General features: G+C 38.2%; 1 long non-coding RNA gene across 6 annotated transcripts; it reads left to right on the top strand.

Moving 5' to 3' along the window:
• The first annotated feature begins 6,873 nt into the window (after positions 1-6,873).
• Positions 6,874-15,324, top strand: LOC131227740 (uncharacterized). Of its 6 annotated transcripts, none has more exons than XR_009162477.1 (6): positions 6,874-7,410; positions 9,593-9,647; positions 9,804-10,079; positions 11,741-11,929; positions 13,269-13,424; positions 14,581-15,324. It is a non-coding gene; the product is annotated as an uncharacterized LOC131227740 (long non-coding RNA). The 6 variants fall into 6 exon arrangements; XR_009162476.1 differs by lacking the exon at positions 13,269-13,424 and adding an exon at positions 10,351-10,445 and having other exon boundaries at positions 9,804-10,096; XR_009162475.1 differs by lacking the exon at positions 13,269-13,424 and having other exon boundaries at positions 6,876-7,410; positions 9,804-10,096.
• The last annotated feature ends 506 nt before the right edge of the window (positions 15,325-15,830 follow it).

Raw genomic sequence — 15,830 nt, 5'->3', positions numbered from 1 at the left:
GACTCATGAGCCGGACATGGTGGTATGGGACACCGTGGTCGAGCTGTCAGCCTACGCTAGGGCAACGAGCCTCCCCGTAGTGTCCAGTGAGCAATATCGCCTCGTGAGCCGAATACGGTGGTATGAGACACTATTTCAAGCTGTCGGCCCACACTGATCAGGTGACGAGCCCTTTGTAGTGACCTCGAGCGTACTCTGAGATTACGTTGAGGCGACGAGCCTTCCGTAACAACTAGAGTATAAACTAGGCCTACACTGATCAGGTGACGAGCCCTTTGTAGCGACCTAGAACTGTAACATCGTATGTGATTAGCTACGACTGACGACCCTAGAATGGATCATTATCTGGAAATTGATATAAGGGAGGTACCTTAGCTTCTCAATCCTGCTGTATGAATAAACGTAAGTAAGAACCTGGCTAATCACGTGCATGCACTGCATTACGTGTGCGTTTGGCGTAGCAGGTCAAGCACTGAGGAAGGGTTTCATGCCGCGATTGTGAGATGAAGTACTGAGGGAGAGTAGGCGAGGGCATGCATTATTATTTCATATCATTCTTGCATTAATTAGAGTATTTAAGGATGTTTGATTGTACTGCATTATCATTATTGCTTGACTGAATTGATAAAATGTTAACCTTTGCTTTATAGCTCCACTGAGTTGATCACTCACTCTCACGTTCTGGGACGGTGTTTTAAACACCAATCAGACTCTGTCTTAGTTGTAGATGACGATGCGACCCATGAGGCGGAGCCTGACTTTTGTAACGATGAGGAGGCATTCTCATATATGCAGTATTCAGGCGGGTTTCTATAGACCTTTCTGATCGACGGGGCTTCAGGGCTTATACTTATAGTGGACCATCACATTTTTTGACATTTTGTATTTTGAAACAATACTTGTAAGTATTGACTTAGTAACGCATATATACTTTGGGGACCTACACTGGTTTATACATTTTATATTTTCATTACAGTCTTCCGCTTGCGTATTTCAACTGTCCCTGGATTATGTTTTGTTATTTTAGCTTAATCTCATTCATGTTTTATGCACTAATACGGACAACATATAATCATCATTAATTGTGTTTCATAAATGATGCGTTGGAACTCGGGAGTTGGGTTTCTACTCAACCCCTGAATTTCAGGGCGTTACACTTAACGATCATTTTTGGCAATTCCTTTTAGATTCACGGTTATTTCCATGCACTTCACGGTCAATTCCCTTCACTTCACGGTCATTTCCATGCATTTTCAAGATCAATTCGCTTCACTTCACGGTCATTTCCATGCATTTCATGCTCATTTTCGGCGATTCCATTTAGATTCACCATCATTTCCAAGCACTTCCCGGTCAATTCCCTTCACTTCACGGTCATTTCCATGCATTTCACAGCCAATTCGCTTCACTTCAGGGTCATTTCCATGCATTTCATGGTCATTTTCGGTGATTTCGTTTAGATTCACGGTCAATTTCATGTACTTCACGGTCAATTCCCTTCACTTCACGGTCATTTCCACGCATTTCACGGTCAATTAGCTTCACTTCACAATCACGGTCATTTCCATGCATTTCACAGCCAATTCGCTTCACTTCAGGGTCATTTCCATGCATTTCATGGTCATTTTCGGCGATTCCATTTAGATTCACGATCATTTTCATGTACTTCATAGTCAATTCCCTTCACTTCACGGTCATTTCCACGCATTTCACGGTCAATTCGCTTCACTTCACAGTCATTTCCATGCATTTCACGGTCATTTTCAGTGATTCCGTTTAGAGTCACAGTCATTTCCATGCACTTCATGGTCAATTCCCTTCACTTCACGGTCATGTCCACATATTTCACGGTCAATTTGCTTCACTTCATGGTCATTTTCGGCAATTCGGTTCAGATTCACGGTCATTTCCATGCACTTCACGGTCAATTGCCTTCAATTCAAGGTTATTTCCATGCATTTCACGGTCAATTCGCTTCACTTCATGGTCATTTCCATGCATTTCACGGTCATTTTCGGTGATTCCGTTTAGATTCACAGTCAATTCCATGCACTTCACGGTCAATTCTCTTCACTTCACGGTCATTTCCATGCATTTCGCTGTCAATTCGCTTCACTTCAGGGTCATTTCTATGCACTTCACGATCATTTCCGGCGATTCCGTTTAGATTCATGGCCATTTCCATGCACTTCACGGTCAATTCCCTTCACTTCACGGTCATTTCCACGCATTTCACGGTCAATTCACTTTACTTCCATGCATTTCACGATCATTTCCGACGATTTCGTTTAGATTCATGGTCATTTCCATGCACTTCACGGTCAATTGCCTACACTTCACGGTCATTTCCACGCATTTCACGGTCAATTCGCTTCACTTCACGGTCGTTTCCATGCATTTCACGGTCATTTCCGGCGATTCCGTTTAGATTCACGGTCATTTCCATGCACTCCACGGTCAATTGCCTTCACTTCACGGTCATTTCCACGCATTTCACGGTCAATTCGCTTTACTTCACAGTCATTTCTATGCATTTCACGGTCATTTCTAGCGATTCCGTTTAGATTCACGGTCATTTCCATGCACTTCACATCAATTCCCTTCACTTCACGGTCATTTCCACGCATTTCACGGTCAATTCGCTTCACTTAACAGTCATTTCACGGTCATTTCGCTTCACTTAACAGTCATTTCACGATCATTTTCGGCGATTCTGTTTAGATTCACGGTCATTTTCATGCACTTCACAGTTAATTCCTTTCACTTCACAGACATTTCCATGCATTTCATGGTCAATTCGCTTCACTTTAGGGTCATTTCCATGCATTTCAAGGCCATTCTGGTGATTCCGTTTAGATTCGCGGTCATTTCGATGCACTTCACGGTCATTTTCACGCATTTCACGGTCAATTCACTTCACTTTACGGTCATTTCCTTTCATTTCACGGTCATTTCCGGTGATTCCATTTAGATTCACGGTCATTTCCATGCACTTCACGGTCAATTGCCTTCACTTCACGGTCATTTCCACCCATTTTACGGTCATTTCTGGTGATTCCATTTAGATTTGTGGTCATTTCCATGCACTTCACGATCGTCGGAATTGACCGTGAAAGCAAATTAACAGTGAAATGCATGGAATTGACTGTGAAGTGAAGCGAATTGACTGTGAAATACTGTGAATTAACCGTGAAGTGAAGAAAATTGACCATGAAAGTGAAGGGGATTGACCGTGAAATGCATGGAATTGACCGTGAAATGAACTGATTGAAATTAATCACAAAGTGAATGAAATGGATTTTCGATCATTGACCTAATGGAATCTTGGAAAATAAGTAGGTTGGTTAGCTAAAGTAGCATCTCCTACCCTAAAATCTTATATGGTACGTCAAGTAACTCATTATGGTTTAAGAGGTATATTTATTAAATGAATAAAAAGAGAGATTTTTTTTTTAATGCTTATATATACATATTTATATAAATATGTATTAGAGAAAAACGTATGAGAGAAAAAGTTTTTCTAAATTTTTTTTTTTAAAAAAAAACAGGTAGGATAGCGAGTCGGGGACGACCGGGTCTAACTCGCTATCCCACTCACCCGGTCGATTGGGTTGACCTGGTCAATCCTGACTTGCTATTCACTCTCTTGCAATCGGCGGGTTATGCTTACGGTTATAATCAGTAGCCAAAGGGAGCCAAGCTTTCAAAAATCAGAAAGCCGTGAAAGCAGGGGCATTTTCGACATGAGAAATGGGGCCGTACAGCTGGGGCTTACTCTTGGAAGCTCAAAATAAGTGGGCTTATTTTTTGGAATGGCCGTACAGTAGGAAATTTCCCACACATGCATCTTGACTTATCTATTTCTCGTGCAACACACTCACACGCGTGGATGTATTCGTGCAAACACTCACTCTTAGAGCACTGTACTTTCAAGGGCTCCTAATTGCATAGTAATGCTTGAACTATTCATTTGGTGAAGAACACATTTCATAGGCAGTTATACAAGATTCACGTCAATTGGACAATTCTAACCATCCAATCACTAGTCTAGAAAATAGACGGTCAAGATCGTTGATATAATTTATTTATTTTTCTAAAGAATCACTTTTACCCGAAAATGCTAATAATAACATCAACGGTAATAAAAAGAAAAGAAAAAGAAGGCCAACTTATGGATGAGTTGTATAATTCAATGGAAGTGATCGATCCACTGTAGCTTGAAATGTTTGTTGGATGCAATGGACGGTCTAGATCACCACCTTCATCGGTTGAAGGTGCACTCATCCAACTAGCAGCACTACAACTAATGGTTCTCTTTCAATTAATCATATCGCAATGAAACGTGATTTGCATGCATTCTCAAGACATTAGTAAAAAACGTGGTCTTATAAAAAAGACCAATTTCTGGCTGTAGCCTGTAGTTGCACCCGGCACTGAGTCTCTCTCCTACCTGAACTTTGTTTTTTCAAAATTTTTGTGGCTTGTTTTGGGCCACACATCAAATCCAGTCTATAGCTATGGGCCATCCACATCTTGCCATGAGATGGGCCCATCAATCACAACCATGGTTTTAAGAATCGGACGTGTCCGAATCATATTAAGTAATACTCGATCTGGTTCGGTAACCCGAGTCACCCCTGGTTCATCCATACTGTTCATCCGTTTTTCTGCTAATTTTAGGGGTTGAGCCCAAAATTGAAGCATATCTACCATACCAAAGGAAACAGTGGGAATAATGATTTCTACCGTTGAAACCTTCCAATAGCCCACAGTGATGTTTATTTGTCATCCAAATTGTTCATAAGATCACAAAGGCATGGACGAAGGGAAGACACAAATATCAGGTTATCCAAAATTTCCGTGGGCTCCAAGAAATTTTCAACGGTAGAGGTTCAATTCACACTTTTTCCTGTGGTGTAGTCTACTTGAGCTTTGGATATGCTTCTTTTTTGTCCTTAAAGCTTAAAATTATCTTTTACAATGGATGGACGGAGTGGATGAAATAAATAAATCACGGTGGACCCCACAGAGTTTACTCAGTACGCAATTTGCTTCCATGCATTCCCTATGCACGTGTGACCCCACCTAATGATCGGACTTGACCAGTGCGGCCCAATGAATTGATTGGTTAGATCTTGCGCATGTGAAGAGTCCAGATATCTTACCTGACCTAGCCCTACAAAACGATTCTGGCTTTGTGGACTTCGACATCGGACCATGGAAGCGGTAGACAAACCTTGCACAAAAATCCGGATAGTCTTCCCCCATGAGCTGGACCATGCCATTGGAATCAATGGATAACCGGTAGTCTGACTCAACATATAGATACATGTTCATTTAATGAGTGGATGAGCCTGATTTTTAGGGTGAGAGATCTAGGTGATGGGGTATACCTTTTTAACGGTGCCGATTTCCTACAAGTGTCACGTTGGCCAAAAAAATGGCATGGCTGGCAACTTACATTGCCTGTAGGTGATTTTAATTTATAAAGGCAGATCCCATAAAACGTGGACCATGGGTTGCAGCCATTTAGGGCCTGTTTGGCCGGCTGGATTAGATGGGCTTAGGTGGGATGGAATTGCATCTGGTCCAGTGCCAATTCCACTTCATGTTTGGGAAGAGTGGAAAAGCTTGAAAGTAGGCTGGATAGAATCGTTTTGGGTCCGTGCTAATATCACTCAATGTTAGCAAGTTGTGTAGGTCCCACCATGATGTGTGGGCTATATCCACACCGTCCACCCATTTTTCGAGATCATTTTAGAGCATGGGCCAAAAAATCAGGTAGATCTAAAGCTCAAGTGAACCCCACCATAAAAAAGCAATGGGGATTGAATACTTACTGTTGAAAACTTCTTTGAGGCCACATAAGTTTTGGATCTACCTCATTTTTATGCCCATGCCATAAAATGAGGTTACAAAACAAATGAACGGTTTAGATATAACACATATGTTATTGTTAATAGTTTCAAATCATGGTGGGTATATCCTTTCCATGTACCACCGTATTACAAACAAAAAAGGGGATTAAGCTTATCCCATGGTAACAGGGAACAGTCCCTGCCATGGGTAACATTGATGTTTTTTGAATCCCATCCCACCTAATACCGTGGGATCGGTCTAGCCAAACAGGCCCTTACTTTCATGGGTCGGCTAGGAAGGGTAAAAATTATAAATTAAGGTATTTGGCCCACGTCAGTCGAGTCCGGATCCTCTGTTACCTAGTAAACAGGGATTTCCTGTTACCCCAGTCTTGATTGTCCCACGTGGCCACTCTCTTTTAAAAAAAAAAAAAAACTAAAAAAAAAACTACGGACTCCAAACCATTATAAAAAAAAACGAAGGAATAAAAAACTAGAAAAAGAAATCGGGTAGGGAGGGAAAAGAAAAAGAATAAAAGGAAGAGAGCCTCTCTCCTATCTCTCTCTCTCACTCTCACTCTCACTCTCCCTATCTATCTCTCTCAGATATCCTTTTCAAGCATTTAGGTTTTGATCATTTTTTTTTTCTCTTCTTTCTTAAAGCTGTTCGAGTGATATGCAGAGATGGGGTGAATTGCTCTTGTAAATTGCGGAAAAGACTCTCAACTCTACATCTATCAATAAGATCTATGTGCTTTTACATTGGAGGGATAGTGAGTCATTCAATCTCTTATATTTCAAATCTAAAACCTCCAGATTGCATGTTTAGACGTGGGTTAATAAGTATGTATAAAAGGTGTGAGGATTTGGCACATGCCCGCAAGTTATTCGAAATTATGCCTGACAGGAACATGGTCTCTTTAATTGCATTTTTTTATTTCTATTTTTTAAATATAATCTTCCTACTTGCGATTGGGTTTTAAGAGGTCTTAGTTTGGATATATTCTATTAATGATCTCCCAGATAAGGTAACATTTGATTAGTCCCCTGCAAATTGGGCCACTGCAGGTCTGTGATGAAATAATAAAATATATAGCAACTGTCCACGTTCAGTGAGAGGAAAAAGAAATTGGATGCAATCTTCCAATCTGGGGGCTTGTGGGGCCTGTTAAACCAAATGTTCTGGATCACTGAGCCACAGGCCTCTCTTGTTCAAACTGAGGATACTATGCCTATCCTCAGTCTGGGGTTCCTGTAATTTCTCTGTCCTCCAACATAGCAAAACACGCTGTCATTGCTTATCTTTTTTCTTTGCATCATTAGAGAAGCACTAATGATGTACTGACCTTGTTTTTTGGAATAAGTCATGTTGTCTTCCTTTTCCATGATACTGTGTACAGGGCAAGTACACACTTTTAAGATGAAGTTGTTGGGCGGGAACGGGAACCAAATGACTTGCATCACCTTCGATTTCTCAATTGGGTTCGGATCACCCATCAGCGAGAGTTAAGGTCGAGGCATGGATGGGGGACAACTCTTGTCTACATCTCGTGTAAGTTTCGAATTTGTATCACTACGTGGATAGTTAATTTCACTCGAATATTGTGATCGTTCTAGCAGAACTCTGTATGTATGCTCATTCTCCTTTGGATTGTGAAAACACAAGCAAATGCTATATCCACCTACTTAGATGATATTACATTGTTCATATTTAGAAGTTATTGGGTTTGTTTGGATGCACTATCATTTTGAATTGCAATTGTTAGTCTAATAAAGTGGGTTAAAAAAAAGTTCAAATCATGAACTTCTCTAGCATTTATATTTGGGGATCATTGCTCGAGATTTCAATTAGTAATTTGATGTGGGATGTGAAAGGAAATGCAACTGCGAATTGAGGGCTACTTCCTGTTATGAATACTAGGAACATCATTCATTTATGTTATTTCCTCATTTAACAAACCGTTCAGAATTCAATTTGCTCATGCATCCAAGCACAGCCTTTGTTTATGCTTTGGTGGTTTTTCGAACACATTGTGATGGGGATACTATTGTCAGGACCATTTATAGTTCTGCTAAAGCCCACATGCACAGTGGCATATGCCAAAGAATGTGCGTATGTGGTACATCTAAGTTGTGAATGAGGTAGGCCCCACCATTGAGATGACCCAGGAGAAAAAATATAAATCTCTGTAGACCATTAGGGTACTTCATTGATGTGAACAGTGGGAAAATTCTTTTTAAAATAACCTGTTGCCATCGTACATGTGTGGCTCACCTAACGAGATGAACGGCCTGACTTCTGCACCATTGGGTTTTTTCCATACAATTATCTAGTGAATGGGATGCTTACTCGAATTAAGGTATTGCATTAAATTGCAGCACTTTTGGCCAGGCATCATACAATTATCTACCGCTATTTTTGTCATTTGGCCTGCATTCATCTAATATCTCTAGTAGAGAAGAGGTACTTGAAATATTTCAAACCATGGGAGATGTTTACAAATATTCCCTTTTATTACAGTAAATTAGCATTTCCACACCAAGAATCGAGGTTTGGACAAAATGAGGATCCTGTTTCCTATTATGTGGGCCTGATGACCACTTACCACCATTTGGATGGACATGTAATCATATGCATTATTTAATAATTAATGCTCAACGTAAACATAAAAAATCAGGGTAATAAACATGTATGTTGAATCCACACCACTTGATTTTTTTTAATTTTTTTTTTCTAATTGCCTATTATTCACATACGAGTACCTTTTGGTCTAAGCCATGTTCACAGCGTATATTAGAATCTTTTGAAAAGCAGTAGAATTTAAACTTTTGAAGTCTATAATTCTGCATAACTGTCTACCTACATCTACCACACCCCTCTAATGAACACTAATTCTTCCTTAATCTAATTCTCATGTAAGTTAAGTAATGGATCATAAGATCTTAATTGTTGAAATAACCATTAAGTATGAAAAAAATAATTTAACTGTTAAATAAAAGATCAATGGTTGAAAACACTCATACAACTATTTTAAATATTTTGAGTATTAGTACCAATAAAAACAACTTGATGAATGGCCTAATCTACCAGATTTTAACAAAAAGAGTGTCCCCATCTAACTATATACATTACTACCACATTGGGATCATAGAGTCAACAATAACTGAGCCTTCTTTCCTGGTCATATTTAGCAGTAGTTGAGTCATGGTTAGACCCTAAGCTAATGTAAGATTGGTAAGCCTCCAAGTGCAAAGTTTGCATGGTAACTCACCGACATTACTTACAGGAGAGCTGGAAATGTACACGACATTTTTTTTTTGTTTAATTGGACCCATTTAAAATGTCGGTTATTGGTGGGATGCATTTGAATCGAGCTGATTTTAAGAAGTCTCTTGTCTTTCTTTCTTTCTTTTTATTTATCTAAAATTCTGTGTAGTGATGCTTTCAAGAGACTAGTAAAAGCACCAATAAGAATCTGTGTTGATCGACAGATCGAAAGAATTCATTCGTCTCCAATAGTTAAGTTCTTTAAAAAAAAATAAAAATCTGCTCTGTATTTGATTTTCTTGATTTTCCTTATCTGTTATTATCATCTGCTTGTTTTGCTTTGATCCATCTCGTTTCATCTAGAAAAAATAGATTTTTTCCATTGTTTTGATAGATTCATGTGAATTTCACTTCGGTTAATTTTCACAGTACAACTTGTTTTTGTATGTTCTGTAACAAGGAACAGAAGGTTTGAGAGAATGTTAGCCTCGCATGACGTGTCTGACTCCCACCATCAGAAGGTATGCTGGTAGTAGGTCCCTGCCTTACAGAAGAGAGGTTGACTGTTTGAATTCCATCCTGCTCAACAATTTTCATTGTATGTTCCTAAAACAAAAAAACATGTAATTCAGTAAACTAGTCTCTCAAGCTAACAGTTTCTGTATGTTTGGCTATAGCAATCTTCCTTGGTTATGGTTTCTCAAAGGCATCAGTCCTGTGGCGATATTGAAGAATGCAACTCAAGTGACAAGATATTCTGACCAAAACCAGCAGCAATCTTCTAAGATACAGCAACACTCCTCAATATAAAATGCATCAATAAGAAGACGGGAGAGCAGTACACGGAAGGGCCCAAGGTTGAAAAGTACAAGGAGATGCTGATGAAGAAAACTCAAGATCAGGGCGCCTAGTTTATTTCTTATGACCCAGTCAAAGGGGAGTGGAAGTTCAAGGTTGATCACTTCAGCCAGTATGAATGCTGCAAGATTGAGGATTCATGTGCATGCTTCTTTTCAAATTGCAACTTATGTTTGTGTAGCATTTCAGATTGCAAGAAATAAGACCGTTTTTGCACACTGAAGTAGATAAAAGAGGCATGTTTGTCTTGCATCAGTTTATTTTTTTTTTTTTTTATTTTTTTTTTTTTTGAGAAAGATTTTTTCTCTATGGCTACGGATTTAACCCGTAGCCTTTAACCATTTTCCTGAATAACTGACGATTTAGGGGCGTCTAGCACAACCGCGGGTAAAGGTCCCTGACCGCTAGTAAAGCCTTTACCGATGCCACTTTTACCGGTAGTTTTTTGGGCCTTTATAAAGGTCAGTTTTCTTGTAGTGTAATGGAATGCCGTTTACATATTAAAATTTCACTTTTGAGATGTGATAACGATCAAGGAAGTTGAAGTCATGCAAGTGACAAGTTTGAAGATTGTTGGAGGCTCTTGAGGCTCTTCAATTGAGTCAGTGCTTACTTTTGATGATTTACAAACACAATATACTTGTATTACGAATATTACATCTCCAAACTTAGGTGTTGAATTGCAATTTTCGTCATCTTGATTGTTGGGTTTGATACTTCCTGCCTTAATTAGTATTTGACAGGTCAGGGCTGGTGTTATTTTGGGATGTACAATATCATACATAATCCAATTCAACATCCAAACATGACCTTTTATTCACCAACTGACATGACTTCTATTTAACTAAATTTTGTGACTTGAATCTATCTAGGTAACTATTACTTTTGCTTTATCACCTAAGATTTTTTTTTTTTTTTTTTTTTGTTATTTCTTTTAAGGGTTTTAAATGAATGAAGATTGAAAACTGGAAATAGAAAAATAAAATATAATCTTCGCCAAAATAAACAACCATATTATATTTCTAAGTGAAATCGCTTCACACTCACACAACCATATCATCTTCTCAAGTGTAACCTCATCATATAGTCTATCAATCGTATCACATCCTCAAGTGGATCCACCACACCAACTGTTAAACAACCATATCATATCCTCAAGTGCAACCTCATCACATAGTTCATAAAGTGTTTCACATTCTCAAGTGGAACCACATCACGCTATCACACAACCATATCATATACATCCTCAAGTGCAATCTCATCATATAGTCCATCAACTGTATCATATTCTCAAGTGGAATCACATTACACTATCGTCTCAACCATGTCATGCGCTCAAGTGCAACATAATCACATAGTCCATCAACCATATCATATCCTCAAGTGTAACCACATCACATTATCATAAAACCATATCATATCCTCAGGTGCAAACTCATCACGCTGTCCATCAATCGTATCACATTCTCAAGTAGATATATACCTCATCACACTGTCACACTAGTATACCACATTCTTAAGTACAACTCCATCATGTTGTCCATCAACTGTATCACATTCTCAAGTGGACACATCACACTCACACAAGAGATATGTGGTTTTTCACTGTGACATTATTTCAAAGGGAAACAACAATAGCTCACCTTGAAAAGCCAGAAAATTGATTTTAGCTCAATCTATGGTTTGCATAAAGTGGATCTCATCATTGTGGAGTTTCTTTTGGTTGTGTTTATTTACTATGTGAAATCAATTGCAGGACTTATCTAGGTGCAAGGAAACATTGTCAACCCTTAAAGCCATGCAGGGGCAAGGAGGCTATCCACAACTAGAACTGGACATAGCTCACCTTGAAAAGGAAATTGAGTTATATTCAATGGAGAAGCTGTGTTATGAAGCTCAAATGATAGTATGGTAAATGAGAAGGCTCCATCTCCTTTTCAAATAGGTATTCTCTCTCTGTATATTTGATCACTTTAATGTTAATGCATTAATCTGTTTATCTTATTCGGAAAGTGGTTGTGAACTGTGGATTGTGGTAAATGAGAAGGCTCCATCTGCTCTTTTTTTGTGTTGTTGTGAACTATGGACTTGCATTTGATCACTTTAATGTTAATGCATTAACATTGAAAAGGTGCTTTTTTTATGTCGTCCTTTACTTCTTTCAGAGTAGATTTGGAGCTGGTTCCTTTTTTTGCAAAGGTTGGAAGTTGAGTTCCTTTCTTTAATGGAAAGATTGGATTTTTGTAGCTGCTTTTAATCAGCTTGAGTTCAAGGAACTTGAATAATTTCCTTTTCAATCCTAACCAAAAAAGAATATTGTTTTTTTTTTTTCCTTTTACAATTTTTTTTAATTATTATTTTTGTAGTTGCTTCTTGAATTCCTAATGCTTTGTGTGAGTGGTTAGGGTATCCTAATCCAGAGTTTGCCAGGTCCCATACCCTCCACATCAATTTGTGCATGAAAGCGGCACTTTTATGCTTAGTCACAATTTTGGAAGTTTTCTAAAAGGAAAATAGTTCAAAATTGCGATTATTTAGAAGAAAATGCTTCTTTTGTTATGGAAGTTTGATGTGGAGGATATCAGAGATGGGAAGTCGTTTACTTGATTGATATGGAATCAGTTGGATACTGTGAAAATTGTATGGAGGCAGATTGTAAATCTTTTGGGTCTGTGTATCTTCTTTCAATATGCTTCAGTCCACTTGATCTATTTGATGATATAGATATACCAATGCAGAGAAAATCTTCTTTTCTTTTTTGGTAAATTGAAAATCATTACATACCCACTTTATCATTTATAATATCTGGACTGCAACATTTCAACATGCAGGGGGAACTTGGTGCAAATGCTATATTAGTTATGTCAATTGCTGCTTGTCAAATGCTATACCCAAAACTCATGTGGGCTATTACACCACATGAAACAATGTGGATTGAACGCCTAGTAGTGACAAAAGTTTCGTATCAGGATTATATTTGTTCCTATGGTTTATTTAAGCGATAATAATTCTATTTATTTATCTGTTGTCTAGTCATGTAGGTCTACAAATGTGCATTCAGAATTAGTATTCCTCATTTTTAAAATCACTTTATTGGATGATGAATTATGAGATCCTTGACCGAGGGTGTGCACAATATACTTAGATTTTGAGGGGACTGCGGTAGTTTGGTATTTGTTATCTGTAGCATTGATGTTGGACAGTGATGGTCCTGCAGTCTATATAAGTTTATTGATGTTCTTAGATATGAGAAGATAAATTGCTTCATTACATTTTTTGTGCAGGAAATTGCTTCACATCTGGGCTTTCCTGATGGTTCTGTAAGCCACTATGGTCTGGATGTTTATGTTAAAAGTGTGTTATTAATGGCTGACATTGTTCTTTATGGTTCCTTTGAAGTACCCATCATTGCTCCTGACTTGGCTAGCATAAAAAGATATGTGAGTTTAGTGCCATTTAAACTCATCCTTGTTTCCTTTACATTTACATGACTGAAGTTCGCAATTTTTTATTTATATTTATTAAAAAAACCCATCTTAATACAGGTTAACAGAGTCCATGGTTTGATTTTTCAAGCATGTGAACGTGAGATGATAGTGTAGAGCTTTCTCGATTTTAGTATCGGACATGAAGCTGTCTAAATTTGCTCATGTAGTTGCTTACTCTGGAAAGTTACTTGCTAGGAACATACTAGCATCAGAGTTTATAACGGGCTATGCAAAGCTTTTAGAAAATGTTCTTCAGTTTCCATCAAATTCCATGCTCCCCAGGTCCATTTCTCAGCTTCAAAAATACAATTGGGAATGGAATTTGTTCAGGAAGAAATCATATGAGAGAGGCATGAGCGAACAATGAAGCCAAAACTGAACTTGAGAGAAGCTGGGGAGCGAGAAGCTACCCTTGTTCAAGCACTTGAATAACTGAGGCAGACTCTTCGTAGAACAGAGCAGCAAGTATTTATTTGATCATGATTATTGGCCCGTAATTTCACTAAGTAACAAAAAATGATTCATTTGTTGGTTTGCTGTTGTAGGCAGTTTTTAGAGAGGACATGGTTCGAAGAGACATTGATGATCTTCAAAGATTGGGTGGTATGCAACAAAAAAAAGATTAAAATTGTAGTAATTGCCTGTTTTTTGCTGATCTTATATCTTTTTTATTTTTATTTTTTTTGCTGGTAAAAGTCTCCGTTATAGCGTTTGGTTGCATCAAATGGCCAAAGGTACATTTGGTTGCATCATGATCATCATCACCATAACCTTGTCCCATCTATTTGATGTTGGCTTTCTGACAATTATCATGGTTGGTTGGCAAAAGTTTGACAACCAGCAAACCAGTGCCACCTGAGATTAGCACTTTTATGTGGACTGGGGACAAAAGTTTGACATCCAGCAAACCAATGCCACTTGACATCAAGCCTCCTTTAGCCCTATCCACATATTGGTTGGCATGTCGCTACTTTTTATCTATTTAGTAACTTTTAATATTTTCTACTTTCAAAGTCGCCAAATGAATATTGGCAAGAAATTAGAGCTGTTCAGGCAATGCATGAAGTGGCAACTAGCTAATTTCGTTTTTTTGCTGACATTGTTGTAGGAGGCAGCCATGATACGATTGGATATGAGTGAATATATGGAGCGGCAAAGAAAGTAGTTGGCAAGATTAAAGTGGAAGGTTAGTTTTCAATGGTATAAACCGAATGTGGGTGCTAATTGATGAATTTTCAGGGATTCTATGCCCACTTTTTAGTCTTAAGCACAACCTGTGAAGTGATCTGAGCTTAGCTATAGGAACTTTCTGCTCAAGATGCCACTCCTGCTTCCTTTCCCATTCGAAGTTGTGATACTGCTACAATTTTCTTTTTTCTAAGAATTTCAACCACTGTGGTATTGGATGCTCCAGGCCTAGTCATATGGAGAACTTTGTCTTGGTTTTTAATTAATTGTGGGCTTTTCTATCATATTACTGTTCTTTCTGGAGAATGTGCAAATGAAGTGGTGAGCTTTCACAAATTTTGCTTCAATTATTTTCTCTAGGAATGCAACTATAGAGGGATTTAACTCTAGGAATTACTGGAAGATGCTCATACCAGACATGGACTGCTGGGCTATGATGGTGTGATGCATATAGGCTTCTTCTCTTTTCTTTTGTAAGTTATTAAAAAGAAAAAAAATGGCATTCCTGTTACTTCTGATCAACTACTAGAGGTTATAAAAAGTGTCTCAAAATTTCTTGTCTTCATTGTATTATAAATTAGAGGTACAATTGATCTACAGTGGAATGATGGCCGCACACACATTGATGAAATGATGGCCATTTATATTAATTTTCTTTTTTGGACGATTATTAGAGTAAATTGGTGTAGAGTGAGAGTCCTTAATTTCTTTTTCCAAGAAGTGTATGCTCAAAGTAATATAAAATCTTGAGAACTCATTGATCTACTTGCAGCTCAACCAGGTCCTTTCAATTGGCCTGGCCTCTTGAGTCCAAAATTGACCTATTACATTACCAACCTAGCAAATTTTTTCTGACAGTTCACTTGGACTGCAAAATCAAAATACCAGTTTTCTGAATTGACTTCCAAAAATATCGAATTAGAATTATAAGCTGGCACATAATTGGATGCATCTCATGCTTGTCTACTCTCATCGTTCAAATCTGAAATTGCTTGGCACGTTGCAAACTATGCCCAGATATTGGAATAACTTTGAGATGAGTATGAGCTTGTGCAACATTTCAGAAGCCTTGATTTCAAATTGAAATTTGTGGAGGTATTGTCCTTCTTGCTATTGTTGTTTCCCTTTGAAATAATGTCTTGTAGAGTTCAATGTTTGTGAAGAAAGTTT

Source organism: Magnolia sinica, chromosome 15, assembly GCF_029962835.1.
Source record: "Magnolia sinica isolate HGM2019 chromosome 15, MsV1, whole genome shotgun sequence".
Taxonomy (NCBI): domain Eukaryota; kingdom Viridiplantae; phylum Streptophyta; class Magnoliopsida; order Magnoliales; family Magnoliaceae; genus Magnolia; species Magnolia sinica.
Note: the sequence above shows the minus strand (reverse complement) of the source record. Positions and strands in the feature narration are given on the sequence as shown.